General features: G+C 41.2%; 1 long non-coding RNA gene across 1 annotated transcript; it reads left to right on the top strand.

Annotated features, from left to right (window-relative positions):
• Positions 1-4,536: 4,536 nt before the first annotated feature.
• Positions 4,537-13,214, top strand: LOC121282765. The gene is made up of 3 exons (XR_005944137.1): positions 4,537-5,039; positions 11,246-11,481; positions 11,884-13,214. It is a non-coding gene; the product is annotated as an uncharacterized LOC121282765 (long non-coding RNA).
• The last annotated feature ends 3,604 nt before the right edge of the window (positions 13,215-16,818 follow it).

The following is a 16,818-nucleotide window of genomic DNA, read 5'->3' as shown; positions in this document are numbered from 1 at the left end:
TATAATGTAAAAGTGTACGTCTGATTGGTGCTAACAGCATGGGGTTTGATCCCCATTCTGGCTGGGGTGGATTCTGGATCTGACAATACTGCCCTCCCTGTGGTGGAGATCATGGTGCTGTGGGTTGAACCTTCCTTTGGACAGAGAACAGAGGATGATTCAAGGAACATTTTCTTGACATTGTGTTTTGATTACTACTATTTTTGCCATGTGAAGTAATGATGGGGAACTGGTTTGAGAGTGCTTTTTGTTTAACCTGGTGGGTCATCATATCAGAAGGCCATTCAGAAGAAACAGTCAAGGTGGTTAAGAAGGCAAATGGAATCCTTTCATTATTAGCCAAGGCATAAATATAAAAGCAGGGAGGCCATGTTGGAACCATATAAAATGCTAGTTTGGCCACAACTTGAGTATTGTGTGCAGTTCTGGTTACCTCATTACAGAAAGGGTGTAATCGCATTGGGGAGGGTACAGAGGAGATTTACAGGGATGTTTCCAGGACTGGAAAATTGCAGCTATGAGGAAGGATTAGATAGGCTGGGAGGTCAGTGATTAGGGAGCATAGATTTAAAGTGACTGGTAGAAAGATTAGAGGGGAGATGAGGAAATATTTTTTCACCCAGAGGGTTGTGGGGGTCTGGAACTCACTGGCTGAAAAGGTAATAGAGGCAGCAACCCTCAACCCATTTAAAAGGTGTCTGGATATGTATCTCAAATGCTGTAACCTGCAGGGCTACGGGCCAAATGTTGGAAAGTGAGGTTCGGCTGGGTGGCTCGTTTTTCAGCTGGTGCAGACACAGTGGGCTGAGTGACCTCTTTCAGTGCTATAAACTTTATATGTTTCAAGTAGTGGTGGGTAAGAAAGAGGAAATATCAGAGGCACAGTTACAATTTCTTGGCTAGCTGGGTTTTGCTTCCGGGTTGGTCTCCTGTGGGGTAAAGAAATTTTAGTACAAAAATATAAAACATTAGTGCTTAAAGAGTAAAAACTAATCTCTAATAAGATGGCTGCCAGGACATTTGACACATTAGGAATTTCAGCATTATGCACTGCCACATTATTAGAAAAATCTGATTCAAAATGTGACAGGGCAGGTGCCACCAGATGTGGGCACAGTTAGCATTGAAACTCCCATTAGGATGGATGAAATATGACCAAAAAATGGACACAATGGTTATAGCAACATATGAATAGACATGTACTTCTTGTTTACATTTATTTACCTGAGCTGAATTTTTTGTTCTACATTCTTCGAACCAGACCACCATTTCTGGAAAAACTAGCTGAACTGTACTGCATTTTTAGAGGCATCTGGGAATTTTGAGATGAGATTAAGATGTCTTAGTTGTTAAAGGAGTTTTGAGCCTGGATAAGCCCTTGACATTGGTAACCATTGTACCAGCTTCAAGACAAAGTTTCACCATTAGTTCTTGTCAAGCTTTAACAGCTCTCTTTGTCTAATGATTAGAATTAAAAATATGCTTTATATCATATTGACTTCACTTCATCTCGTACGTGATCTTTTCCAGCTGGCAGCCTCTGCTCCTCAAGCTTCAGATTGCTTCCTCCAATTCACAGTCAGAAGCTGAGCTCAATCACGACACCTTTTTCTGGAATATGCTCCCCAAATCTTGCCCAGCTCCTTTCCCTCTAGCTCCCAAAGCCTCCTAAAACAATCTATTTATTTGACCATGATCTCAGCTCAGTTTCCCCCATTCCAAAGTTCTCATTTCTTTCTAAATTTTGGCCTTCCACTTATAAAATGCTTTAGGAAGAAAGAAATAAAATTCTGCATTTATATCTCAGTTTTCAGAACATGAGGATGTCTCAATGTCTAACAGCCATTTAAGTACACTTTTAAAACATAGGCCCCTGTTGTAATGCAGGAACCACAGCAGCCAATTTGTGCACAGCAAGATTCCACAAATAGCAATGTAATAATCTTTTCAATGATATTGGTTTTGGAATAAATATTGGTCAGGACCAGAAGAACTTCCTGGCTTTTCATTGAATGCTTCCATGGGATTAAAAACACCCACCTCCAGAAGACAAATGAGAACTTGGCTTAACATCTCACCCCAAATGAAATAGTAGTTGTTGTTTGTGCACATTTGGATTCTTGAACTTGAGAAATGTTGAAAGAAATTTTTTGCCAGTTTGAAAGAGCATAATTTAGTTAAATTTAACCCATGTAGAATATGTACATTTAATCTAGAAAGATGATTAATTCCCACCTCACTTAAGTCACAGAACAAAAACTTGCCAAACCTCCAAATAAATTGATTTCTTTGCCCAGATTTCCAATACTCCTTACTTGGCTTGGAAATACAAAATTTTACAAGCAATTTTGAAGAGTTGTTGAATTCTTTGAATTGCAGAATTCCAAGTTTCCAGTTAGGTCGATCTTCCCCCTCCTCTAGACCTCTGCCACTCGTCATCAGTTTCCCTACGTTAGCTGTTTCTTGTGTGCGGAGAGCCATCTGTTGTGTGTTCTGATGTGCTTATGGAGACTGATTGCAGACTTGCATAGTTTTCAACAGTGTGTGCAAGGATGAATTGTCTGATAATGTTGGGAGTGCTCTTTCTAGTTTCACTTTTGTCCTTGGCTACGTATATTCTATGCTGTCCAAAGGAAATAGTTCCATCATTTGAGATTGCTCCCCAGGTAGTTTCTTTTTTCATTTTTCTCCAAGTGGACATGCCACATTTCCTGAGGTTTGCCTTCAAGCAGTCCTTGAATCTTAATCTCACAAGCAGTGTCCAAGTTTAAGTTGTGAATACATGACCGCCTTAAGGATTTTATTGTAAGTCATCCATATTACATGTCCAATCCATCTGAGCTGTGCTCTGGTGATGATGGTGTCAATTCCAGACATTTCTACTCTTTGAAATACCTCAGTGTTGAGTACTTTGTCCTTCCATTTGATGCCTGTCCAACTGCTTAATATGTCTGGAGTACATAGTCTATATCACACTGGCATACAGGAGGCTACAAGCAAGTTTTGTTGCAAGATTGACACCTCATTTCCTCCATAGTCTCTTGGGTAAATGGGAAAATGTTGAATTTGCTCTGGCAATTCTATTTGTGAGCTCTGTATCAATGCAGACATTTTTGGAGATTGGACTTCTAAGTTTGGTGAAGCTACAGACTTCAGGGTTGTATCATCGAAGGGGTATAGTCAGAATTCAGTGGTAGTTGGTGGAGTAGCTCTTGTTTTCCTTAAGCTGATGGCAACCCTATAATCATCAACGCTTTTAAAAAAACAGTCCATGAATACTTGAAGGCCATGCTCACAGTATGACAAGAGGGCAACAATCATCAGCAAACAGCAATTCCCATAACATCATCTCTGATATCTTTGTTGAAGATTTCAGTTGTCTCAGGTTGAAAAGGTTGCCATCTGCTCTTAATTGGATTATATTCCAGCAACGGTTCCATCAAATGCCCCAGAAAACATGGCAGCAAAGAATATACTGAAGACTCAGGGGCTATGGCACACCACTTGCTACGTCAATGGAGTTGATATATTCACCACAGTCAGCCACTCTGTTTGTCATTCCATCATAAAACTGTTCTATCAGATTTACAGCTCTATGAAGACATCATACTTGGCTATGACTTTCCACGAGACCTTTCTGTTTACTATGTCAAAGGCCTTCATCAGGTCAACAAAGGCACAGTAGAGTCCCATTTGTTGTTTTCAACATTTCTCTTGCATTTGCCAGAAGGCAAAGATCATGTCGCAAGTGCCTCTGCCTTTCCTGAACTCTGGTTTTCTGGCAGTACACATTCTGCTCTAAGGCTTACCAGTTTTCTAGAATCTTACCAATTATCAAAAGCAGTGAGATTCCTCTGGTTGTCTCACACAGATTTTTGTCTTTTTCCAGGGTACAAGTAAACAATTGTGGCATCCTTGAACTCCTGAGGAATGGTTTGTTGATCCCACATTCTGTGATGCAATTGTGAGTTTGATGGCTAGCTGGAGTCCCCCAGATTTATAAATTTCTCCTGGGATCCCATCTCAACCTGGGGTTTCCCTTGAGCGTAGGGATCTGATGGCTCTGTCAACCTCCACAATAGACTCTACGCTGTTCAAGTTTTCACATTTGAAAAAAAACCCAGAAAATCCTGGAAATGCTCAGGTCTGACAGCATCTGTGTAGAGAGAAACTGAGTTAACTTTCAGGTCTGTGACCTTTCATCAGAACTGGGCAAAGTTAGATATGTCATAGGTTCTGAGCAAGAGAAAGGGGGTAGGGTGGAAGAAAGAACAAAAGGGAAGGTCTCTGACAGGACAGGAGCAATGAAATTATAAAAGGTTTCTTGGTGCAAGGCCATAGAGTGGTAATAGGACAAGTAAAAACAGAAGATTTGGCTTGAACAGCTGCTGTCCAAAAGAGAAAGAATTAAAAAAAAGAAACAGGAGGAAAACCAACAAAGTAAAATGAAACAAAAGGGGGAGGGGGGAGAAAGGGGTGGGGGGAGAGGGGGTGGGGGCAGGGTCCGGCAGAGGTTACAATCTAAAATAGTTTAACTCAAATATTGGGTCCAGTAGGCTGTAAAGTAACCCTCTGGACCCAAGTCTAGAAGTGTATTTCAATTTGCATTTGATTAATTAACAGTTTGAGGTATAAATATTAAAGAGAGGTGCCTTCACATCCTCAAAGTACTTTACAGCCAATGTACTTTTGAACTGCAGTCACTGTTGGATTATTGGAAATGGGGCAGTCATTTACACACAGCAAAGGCTCAGACAATATTGAGATGATGACTAAAAGCCTTGTTCTATTAATGATGATCGAGGGATGAATATTGACCAGTTGCCAGAGAGAACTTACCAATTCTTCTTCAAAGTAGTGCCATAGGATATCTTTACACTTATTTAAGAGAGCAAAATGTACTTTGGCTTAACATCATGTCCAAAAGATGGCAACTCCTACACTGAAACAATCTCTCATTACTACACTGGAACATCAGCCCCGATTATGTGCTCGAGTTACTGGAATGGAGTTTGAACTCACAACCTCCCAGCTCAGAGGTGAGTGTGTTACTCCTCCTATTCTGTGTAGATGCAAATAGAAAGCATTGGCCTGTGACTTCCAAGTTCCAGGGCAGTGTATCTGAGGGGTACCCAAGGTGCACTTGGAAAACCCACCCCCCACCCAGAAGTTCCTAGGTAAGGATTGCACAACAATTGTCTGAGAAGTTCAAACTTCCAAAGGGCAATTGCTCTGCAATGGGAACCATCCAAAAATGCAATTTAAATCGCAAACTTCAGATGGTTCCAACTGTCATGTAGAAATAGTTACCCAGGAAAAATTAGAAGAATTAAAACCACTTCTAGCTTCTGGGTAATTTTTGTACTGACCTCCCCCGATCCTCTACAGGACTCCCAAATACACACTACACACCCTGCTCCAAAGCCCACAGGAGCCCCAACTACCTCCCCACTCCATCCCTGGACCATCAGACCAAACCCCTCCCCAACTGCACAACCTCCAGACCAACTGACACCGCGCCCCCGCTAAATCTTGCCCATTTACTGTACAAACCTACCTTCTTGGCTTGAAAGTGACTGGACTTTTAAACTTACCTGATTTACCACAGCTAGTGCTGTAAAAAAGGGGCGTGGCCTCCTTGCATCCAACTCGACAGAAGGCCTCAAGAGTGCGCTGCACTACACAGTTCTCGCCCAGCCTGAGTTGGAAGGTTGGGTGAGAAAGGATCAAAAGGATTTTGAGGTAAGAAACTAGGAGCGGAGTGGCAATCCGACTCTGCAACTCTGCGGAAATTCAAGCCCATTGGGTTATAAGACTTCATAGTAAATTAGGATTTTAATAATTTTAGTGTTGCTGACAGATTAGGTGTTCGTGTAAAGAGCAGAACTTGATCACAACAAGTGGGCAATCTATGGTTACACACTAGGGGGAGTAATGGAGCCATCAATCATGCATCGCTGCAATGATTGGCCTCCAACAACTATAACTATCTTCACGTGACTCCAGCCAGTGGAGAGTTTTCTCCCTTATTCCAATTGACTTCAGTTTTTCGAGGGCTCCTTGGTGCCATACTCAAATGGTATCTTAATGTTAAGGGCAGCTAGTCTCAACTCACCTCTGGAGTTCAGTTCTTTTGACTATGTTTTGACCAAGGCTGTCATGAGGCCTGGAACCTGAGCATTGGTGAGCAGGTTGTTGCTGAGTAAGTGCCACTTGATAGCGCTATCAATGACACCTTCCATCACTTTGTTGATGATTGAGAGTAGACTGTTGGGGTGGTAATTGGTGGACATGTTTTGCTTCTGTGGACAGGACATACCTGAGCAATTTTCCACATTGTAGGGTAAATACCAGTGCTGTAGTTGTACTGGAATATTTTGGCTAGGAGCATGGCTATTTCACGAGCACAAGTCTTTGGTACTACAGCTGAGATGTTGTCAGGGCCCATAGCCTTTGCTGTAGCTAATGCCTTCAGCTATTTCTCAATATCATGTGGATTTTCACAGAAGATATGTTTCCTGAATGCAGTCTGGAAAGAGAAGAGCAGATTGATTCATCTAAAGGAACTGCTCCATTCTGAGAATGTGCAAAATCACAGTTTCTATTAAGGATAAACTAACACATTTCAGGTTGATTACAGTTATCTGGCTGGTGAAAGTATTGTGCTTCATATTTTGCCTAATTGTTTTTGATTCTGTAATATTTTATTTGTAAATTAACCTAAAATAATAATTTAACCTGCATAAAGTATAACATATATCCTCTGCCCAGATTGATATGTAGTGCATATTTTTCAGCTTTTCCAGTCAACAATTTAATTTAATTAAGGTTAATTACTAGACCTGTGTTATGTGAACTCAAATGTAGCAGAGCGTAACGGCATAAGTTTCACTTCCATTTACAGAAACTGTCGTCAAACCATTTATATAAGAAAAAGCAAAAAATTAAGACTGGGTTGGCTCCATGGCCTGTTAGAATTGCTGTTTAGATTTGGGATTTCTGTTGTAAAGGGACTGTAGTTTATTTACTTGGAATACCCTTTCCATCCACCACAGGGCACCATTATTCTAAAAATCATTCTGAGCAATTCAGCATAACATTCCAAAACATAAAATGTCTGTTTGCGGAAATGTAAAGAAAGAGACCTGACTATCAAGGTCAGCAGTATCAATTTTCCAGAAACAACAACTTGCATTTGTAAAGCACCTTTAACACAAAAACCCTAGACACTTCACAGACGAACAAGGAAAACAGACAATAAACCAAAGGAGAACAAGAACAGAGAATAAGTTGGGTGTGTGGTTGGGGGTGGGGTTGGTTGTGAGTGGCAGTGAGGGGTGGAATGAACTGTAGGGCCTTAGAAGGTTACAGAGGTATTGAGGGATGAGGAATTGGGATGATTAAAGACAATGATCAACACATTAATGAGGCACTGGGGAGTTTGAAAGCCAATATAGGTCAGCTAGGACGAGTGTACTGGGTGAACATGACTTGGGACAAAGATTGGATACGGGTAACTGAGCTTTGGATAAGTTGAAGGCTATGGGTTGGGATTCTAGCTGGGAAAGCATTGAAAATTGGAAAAGTTTTCTATGCACAAAATGTATTATTCTGTATTCAAATCCTGTACTGCTTCTTAGAGCTGATTCTTGCAGTAAATCTGAAGTTGTGGCATTATTGTAAATTATTCAAATTTATCGCCTCAGCGAACATCATCAGGTACATTTGCTCTCTATTACCTCTTTAAAGTCATACCTGGTCTCTACAGTCAATACTTGTCACTTGTATACCGCTGAGAATGATCTTTTGGTCTATTGTTCTATTGCTATCAATATTCCAATTTTCTATGGTGTTCTTATCTTTTCTTAAACACTTAAGTAATTTTCAACTGACTTCTATATGATTCTGAGTTCTCACATGTTTTTATTTCTTTGTTCCACTTAAATATTTTCCTCTGGGGAATTTAGTGGTGCAGTGAGTTAGACTATAGCTTTTTACCTCTGAGATGTAGCTTCCAATTCAGTCCAGACTGAGATGAAAGTCACTTCCAGCTGCTGGCTATACACTTACTCAACCCATGTTCCTTGTGGATATGGACCTATAACACAAAACTGTCCCTAATTTGATACTGATTGGTAATCTCAATCAGATCATCAAATGGCAGGTGTGGAAAATGTTATATTGCTGAATTAAGTTGCGTTTTTTGGAGATTGAGGCCAGATTACAAGAAGGTTGTGCTAAATCTGGTCTGGAATGTTTGATGCTAACACCTGGTACCAGTATTCCAACCTCCAACACTGACATTCCTCACCTTGATGAGTGCAAAAATAACAATGTTCCTCTTTCTGTTTGTATATTTACTTCACTGCCTGTCTATTGCTCTAATTGTCCATTTGTCTGCTTGTTAGTTATCTTGACTAACTCTGTCACTCTGCTGTAAATTCAGAACATTCTGGAAACACAGCAAATCAGTAATCATATTTTCAGAGAAAAGACAAGTTAATGTTTTGCACATTTTGCTTGTCTAATTGTCTGTCTGTCTGTTGCTTTGTTATTTTTAACTGTCTCTCCCTCAGCTTGTCTGTTCACCATACTTTGCTATGTTTCTTTCCACCTATCTGTGTGGTTTACTTTTTACCTGCTGTCAGCCTATATACTGATTTACCTATCCTGCTTGTTAGCTGATCTGCTTCTGCCCCTGTGCTCTTCTACTCTGGTTGTCTGTTCCTTCCCAGTTTTCATGGCTACAAGGTTTGTTACTGTATTGAATGATGCTTGATGACACAATGAGGTGAGGCCACAGACATAGACAGGATACAATCAGTCAGTGTAAAGTGTGTTCAGTGTGGGTGTAGGTTTGCACCTCCAATTCCTTCATGGGGATCGAGTTCTGATTCTATTATGCACATTCTCACCTTGTACATATATAGCAAACATTACACTGACCATCCAGGATAATACATCACCTAATTACTATTAATAAAACAAATTTAATCTAAATAAAACAGGTGGCAATAATTGTGCGTAGCATTTTTGGCAATAAAATGAGAGTCGTCATATTCAGTTACTACTGAGCACTAGCACCAAATGGTTACAGCACAGATTTTTTCACTTTGAGCAATAAATTATGCTATCCAATCTCTGAACATCAATAATAGTCAGTCTTAAGCACCAAGTTACATGATGCCAAGGTCTTTGTCCTAAATGGCATCAAGCCAGAAGAGCAATGCCAGGGTTGAGTAGAGGGAAAACAATGCAATAAAATTCAGATTCAGATGAGTTAAAAGTAAACCTGTTGTAGGAAGGCAATAGTCAGGAGCAGAATATGAGATTTTCAACAAAATTCTCACAAAAGGAGGAAACCTGAGAAGGAGCTGCTGGGCAATTGAAGGCAATCTCCTGGAATAAGCATTGTTTTCAAATACCAGGAAAGAACAGCAAATGAACAACCCTAGGTGCAGAAAGAATTCTCAGAAGCTAAAAATAGAGCTGTATATCTTTTCAATTGGCAAAAGTCATAGAATCTCCAACTGAGACTGGTAAGTTTCTTTCTGTCTACTTATAGAAACATAGTAAATATGAACAGGATTAGGACATTCGGCCTTTGAGCCTGCTCCGCCATCCAATATGATCATGGCTGATCCTCTATCTCAATGCCATAATCCCATGTTCTCCACATAACCTTTGACGCCTTTAGAGTCCAGAAATCTATTGATTTCCTTCTTAAATATATTCAGTAACTTGGCCTCCACAGCCTTCTGTGGTAGAGAATTCCACAGGTTCACCACCCTCTGAGTGAAGAAGTTTCTCCTTGGCCTGAATTTTTCAGTCGGCAGGCGGGCTCAGCGGGAGTGGGTGAGGGTGGTTGCAGAGCTGACCACCACCCGCGACTGGCTCTGTGCTGCCATTTTACGTGGGTGGCCAATTAAGGCCCGCCCAGCGTAAGACGCAAGCCGTGGCGCTCAGCGCTACCTGTGTGGACCGGGGGAGGAGGGAGAGTCAGGGCTTCCTGTTGAGCTCCTGTTCATATTTTCTATGTTTCTATAAGTAGATAGAAAGAACCTTACCATTCTCAGTTGGAAATTCTATGACTTTTGCCGGTTGAAGAGATATACAGCTCTATTTTTAGCTTCTGAGAATTCTTTCTGCACCTAGGGTTGTTCACTTGCTGCTCTTTCCTGGTATTTGAAAGCAATGCTTATTCCAGGAGATTGCCTTCAATTGTCCAACAGCTCCTTCTCAGGCTTCCTCCTTTTATGAGAATTTTGTTGAATCCTGCCATTTCAGGAATCAGTCTGGTGACCCTTTGCTGCACTCCCTTTATGGCAAGTATATCTTTCTTAGATAAGGAGACCAAAACTGCAGATGTGGTCTCACCAAGGCCCTGTACAGCTGCAGCAAGACATCCTTGCTCCTGTACTCAAGTCCTCTCACCATGAAGCCCAATATACCATTTGTCTTCTTAACTGCTTGTTGCACTTGCAAGTTTTGCTTTCAGCGATTGGTGTACAAGGACACCCGACCTTGTACATCAGCATTTCCCAATCTATCACCCATTTAAATAATACTCTGCCAGTCTGATTTTCCTAACAAAGTGGATAACTTCACACCTTTCCACATTATACTATATCTGCCATGTATTTACCCACTCTTTCAACCTGTCTAAATCATCTTGAAGCCTCTTAACACCCTCCTCACTGCTCCCACCAAGTTTCGTGTTGTTAGCAAACTTGGAAATATTACATTTGCTTCCCTCATCCAAATCATTGATTTATATTGTGAATAGCTGGGGCCCAAGCACTGATCCCTGCAATACCCCACTAGTCACTGCCTGCCACTCCAAAAAAGACTCATTCATTCCTATTCTGTTTTCTGTCTGCTAACCAGTTCTCAATCCATGCCAATATATTACACCCAATCCTATGTGTTTTAATTTTACACACTAACCTCTTATGTGGGAATTTATCAAAAGCTTTCTGAAAGTCCAAATACACCACATCCACTGGTTCTCTCTTATCTATTCTGCTAGTTACATTCTCAAAGAACTCCAAGAACTCTTGTAGGTTTATCAAACATGATTTCCCTTTCATAAATCCAAGCTGACTTTGCCTAATCTTTTTGATATTTTCTCAGTGTCCTGTTGTCACACCCTTTATAATAGACTCTAGTATTTTCCCTATTACTGATGTTAAGCTAACCGGTCTGTAATTCACTGTTTTTTTCCTTCCGTCCTTTTTTTAAATAGTGGGGTTACACTTGCTGCCCTCCAATCTGCCAGGACTGTTCCAGAATCTACAGAATTTGACATATATTGTACTTGTGTACAGTTTTGAACGCTATATTATAGAAAGGATTTTGGAATCACAGAAAACTTGGGTTCATTAGAGCGATGATGAGAAAAAACTAATAGTATTCACTGGAACAAAGAAGACTAAGGAACATTTAACAGAAGTGTTTAAAATTGTGGAAGTGTTTGGCAGGGTAAGTAGTGAATTATGACTTCCATTGGCCAGTGCATTGGTAACAAAGTGGATTAATAATAGAAGCATAAGTTAGCAGAAATTTTTTCACACACAAGATTCTTAGAATATAGGACCCATTACCACAGATAAGTACAACATTTAAGAATTAAATAAACACATGAGAAAACATATTAAAAATTCATGAAGAAAGAGTAAATAAATGGGATTAAAGTAGTTAACTACAACATGGAGCTAGTATGCACACAGGCACAATGGGTCAAATGTCTTTCTTCAGTGATAACATTTCTATAAACATGCAAAATGCATTAGTTATTTGCTACATTAGTTTCTTGTCAGTAACTTAAATTAATTTTATGCCTGCTGAGCTTATTGAAGGTACATTCTGAATTGTTCTTTACAGATTAATTTGGGGCATCTGATGTTCAAGGCTAAACAGCGCAGCAAAAGCACAACCACTAATAGTGGAGGAGTCAGCACTGTATCCTTACATGTGAGCACTTACTTGACAGAAGATAGAGTTGTATAATAACAGGCAAATTGACAAGACTCATTCAGTTTGCAGCTATCACACTCCCAAGGAGTAGTCTGCTATGAAATCAATAGATACCTTGGTGAGTCAGCTGTGGCTTACTTGGTAGCACTCTTGGCTCTGAATCACAAGATGTTGGGCTTGAGTCCCACTCTAGAGCTTAAGCACAAAAATCAAGGCTGACAGATGGACTGTTGGAGGAGCTGCCTTTTGGATGAGATGATAAACTGAGACTCCATTTGTTTGTGTGGTTGGAAAAGATCCCACACCACTATTTTAAAGAATAGCAGGGGATCTGCATTGTCGTGGCTAACACTTATTCCTCAATGAACATCATCGAAACAGATTATCTTGCCATTATCACATTGCTGTTTGTGGGTGTTTGCTGTGTACAAACTGGCTGCCATTTCTACATTCTGGCAGTGACTGCACTTCAAAAGTACTTCATTGGCTGTAAAGTGCTTTGAGACATCTGGTGATTGTGAATGGTGCTATATATATGCAAGTCTCCCTTTCTTCATCAAGACAAGAATGTTGGAGTTTGTGAATCACTGTTGAGTTTGAGGATGAGGGGCCAGGAGTGCATTGGAATAATTGAGCTTTGAAGTTATAAAATATAAGGGTTTCAGAAACAGAGGGGTTGATATACAGCTGAAGATGGGTAATGTTGTGTTGGTGGAAGTACTGCCACTTGGAAATATTGACTAGAATGTAGAATTTGAAGCTCAGCTCAGGGCCAAACAGGATGCAAAGTTTGGTTTATTTTGAGTAGGTGACTGCAGAGGGAAATAGAATGAGTAGTACATAAGTGCAATTTACTATGGGCATTGAGAACGATGGCTTTAATTTTCCCAACATTAACTTGGAAGAAGCTGTGGCTCATCCACAACATGATGTCAAGCAAGTATTCTGACTTGACAGATAAAACATTAATTCCTCTGAGAAGGCAGTACAAGGAATCATTTAGTCTGGTGTGTGAACATCAGTTAATTCTGGTGATCTCTGTATCAGCCCACAGCCTTAATTGCACAATAATATGTGTGTGGGACTCCTTCCTTAATATCACAACACATATTATACACTGGCAACTTTTTGCCCTGAATGCAATGTAGAATCAAATAGTGACAGAGGTCTAGTATGTAATATTATTTTCCACCTCACATGTTATGAACCAGTTTTTTGTTCAATAAATACAATTGATATGTCTGATTGCATTATTTTGTTCTTTTGATCCATAAGTTATGTCATGTTACTTGAACTAGTTAAATTAGCAACTCAACTATTGCCAAGGAGATGTACAATTATTCTTCCTCAAAGCTTTGCATGATGATGAATGACTAATTTCATGAGTTAGCAGACTAGTGTGCTGGTACTAGTATGAATAAACACCCTCAGATGAGCTAAGAAAAGATGGAGTGAAATAAAATAAACAGACAAAAGCAATCTGAAAAATAACTAATAGTTGGTGCACAATTTACACTTTTATTATATGTTTTGTAATAGTATGTCAGGCTGATTCTAGAGGCAGTTCCTCTAAGATGAATTTAATTCAACACCTATAGACCTTGAATTTATGAATTAGTAGTGCACATTTCAAAATGGGAAGATCAATTAAACCATTTGGTGAGTGGAGATTTGAAAATACTTCGATATAGCACATGAGAACATACCAGTTAAGACCATGGAGACTCTTGTGCATGCACAAAGCATTCTTTTCCACTCCTGTCTGTGTCACTAATTTCTGAAGTTCGTAGAGGGGTGAACACATATTAAGAACTTTTGTCGTAGCAACAACTCAGTGTTTTTCGGGAACTTGGCTGACTGATCCTTTGTCCTCTTCGCCATCAGGTCAAACTATCTGAAGATTCTGGGGATATGGTTTGGAGGGGCCCAAGTGAGCACCAAAAACTGGAAGGTGCATATAGCCATGGTGAAGCAGAAACCGGGCATGTATATTGTAGATATTACCTGTAATGGCAAGTGTAGTGAGGCACCTTGTACTATATTGAAAGAAACAGATCTGTATTGCACTTTACACATTGTCAAATTTGAAGCTCTCATGTTATGCAATGTACTTTTACAAATTTTATAAATAAAGTATATTTTTGAAAAAAAATTCAATGGCGGAAGAAGCCCAACAAGAGACCTATGGGGCTGAATTTTAACATTTCAACCCATTTGCAGTGGGACAAACTGGCAGTGTGTCAGGAACTCAGAAGTTTGAGCAGAGGGTGCTTTTTAATGGCTTTTTAACTGAACAATAGCATTAGCATCCCACTTCCAGGTTTCCAGATCAATTAAAGCAGATGGCGTGATGACAACCCACACCTGACTGTTCAAGGTTCGCTATTTAAAGGGACTTTGCAAGGTTTGGAGTGGAGGCATTCTACAAATGTTAAGAGATCCAGTTAGTTGACAGAGGGAACAAGGGAAGGCTGCCCGATGGCTCTGCGATGCATCCCTGGATAGGGAAACCAGGGAGTTCGTGTGCATAGATCTTTGAATGTGGCAGGACGTATTCAGAGCGTATAGTTAGCAAACAGATGGAAACTCAAGCTTCATAAATAGAGCTATGTGGCACAAAATCAGGAAAGTTATGCTGCACCTTTATAATTGTGTCCGGTTCTGGTTAACGCACTTTAGGAAGGATGTAATGGTCCTTGGGAGGATGTGGAGGGGATTTATCAGAATAGTTCCAGGGATGAGGGATTTTAGCCATTAGGTTAGATTGGAGAAGCTGGTGTTTTTCTCCTTGGAGCAAAGGAAATTAAGGGGAGATTTAATAGAAGTGCCCAAGATCATGACAGGTTTAGACAAGGTAGACAAAAATAAGCTGTTTCAGTTAGCTAATGATATAAGGACTGGAGTACATAAATTTAAGGTTTTGGGCAGAGATGTAGGGGGGATGTGAGGAAGAAATGTTTTACATAGCGAGTGGTAATGAACTGGAACTCGCTGCCTCTAAGGGTGATACAGCGGAGATGAGCAATGATTTCAGAAGGAAATTGGATGAGCATTTAAGGGAAATGAACTTGCAGGGTTACAGGGATCAAGTGGGGGAATGAGACTGATGCAAAGAGCTGGCATGGACTCGATGGGCCAAATGACGACCTTCTGTGATTTAATGATTCTATTTTGAATTTTAAAGGTCACAGTGGACTCATGACAATGATACGGAAGTGTGCGGCGCACCTGCTCCTGCCTAGCCCCATGTTCCCATCACGATTAAGTACCAGTCGGCTGCCAGGAGTAATGAAGGATGTGAAATGCTGAGTGGCTCCACCATTTGATGATGATTCCCACCATGTCCTCCTCCAGGCTGTGACTGAATGGCAGGAGTTTCATATACCACAGGATAGGAAGAGGACATCTCCTCATCAGACCATGAGGCCAGTCTGGATGGAGGTCACAAAGGAGATCAGTAACCATGGAGTCATCCAGAGGACCTGGCTACAGTGCCGGAGATGGGTGAAAGACTTTCTCCTTTCTGCAAAGGTGAGTGAAAAATCAAACTGTTGATCTTGGCACACAGAGATGGGAAGGTATGTGGGTGATGTGCATGGGAAGTAGTTGTCATGGAAATGGATAACTGGCATGTGGCCAGAATGGCAACTCAAGGATCCTCATCACCCTGACTGACTGGGGGATTGGGGTGGGGCTAGGGTTGGGAAAAGTAGGGTGGCATGCAAGGAACACTGCTGTGTGGATGATTGAGACACTAGGTTGTGGACCCCACCATGAAGATTTAACCTCTCCAGATATGGAACTCATCATTCTTCCATTGTCTTTGCAAGGGAACAGAGCCTATAATGCCAAGGACAGGGTGAGAACTGGTGGAGAAGTGAAATTATGATTGAGATGGAAGAGGATATCCTGCAGGCTGCCAGTTGCGAGGGGTGCAGATCCATTGGAGTTTGTGCCAGCAAGGGAGGGTGGATTTGAGAATCTGAGGGACCACCGCTTGGTCTGGGGGAATGGCTATGTGGCTGGGATGAATGTGAAGGGATGAGTATGTTTTAGCTAAAAGGCTGGGAGGACATCACTTTATGTCATGGCAAAAGTGTCTGAGATGCGTTGATCTCATTTCTGTCTTCATCTGCAGTGTAGAGCAATACTCATCTTTCTGTTTTCTCCAAAAGGTCAGTTATCAGCCACCACTCTCAAGAGACAGGCATTGACCCCTGAGAAAGAAAAGGGGACCACAGATGGGGCACCATCCCATCCTTCCAAACCTTCCACCAGCTCAGATACTCGCGCCTCAATGGACACACACACATCATCCAACACCAGCTGGTTTGAACACTACACAAGCTGCAGACTAACTGTTGGAGACCTGACAGTCCAGCTTGCTAATGACCCCAGGCTGGTGACAATCTTCCGAAATTGTCAGTAAGGCTGCAGTTGCTGGATGTACACGGAGAGATGTGTGAAGATCTGATGGAGATTCCACTGGGTTTATGCGCCCTGGCAAGGACAGTGGAGGGGTTCACCCAGGCCATAAGTGTTGGGATCTCCCTCTTATCTGCACACCTGGCTTCCTCCACTGAGAGAATGGCTACTCTCATTGGAGAGCCAGAACCAGCAACAGATTCAAGGGATGCTGGGTATACATGCAAAGTTGCAGACCATTGCATGGTTACTGAGCGCAAGCAGGCAGTGGCAATGCAAAAGGGGGAGGAGGCACCTGGGGTCTCCACCAAATCCTCATTCCTCTCAGGTAAGCAAGGAGGTTTTTTTGGACCTCACAAAGACGGATCTTCTCAAGGTGCTCCCGATGGTGACAGCAGCTCCTCTGCCCCTCTGTCA

This window comes from Carcharodon carcharias, chromosome 10 (assembly GCF_017639515.1).
Source record: "Carcharodon carcharias isolate sCarCar2 chromosome 10, sCarCar2.pri, whole genome shotgun sequence".
Taxonomy (NCBI): domain Eukaryota; kingdom Metazoa; phylum Chordata; class Chondrichthyes; order Lamniformes; family Lamnidae; genus Carcharodon; species Carcharodon carcharias.
The sequence above is the reverse complement of the archived record's forward strand: the minus strand, read 5'-3'. Positions and strand labels throughout refer to the sequence as shown.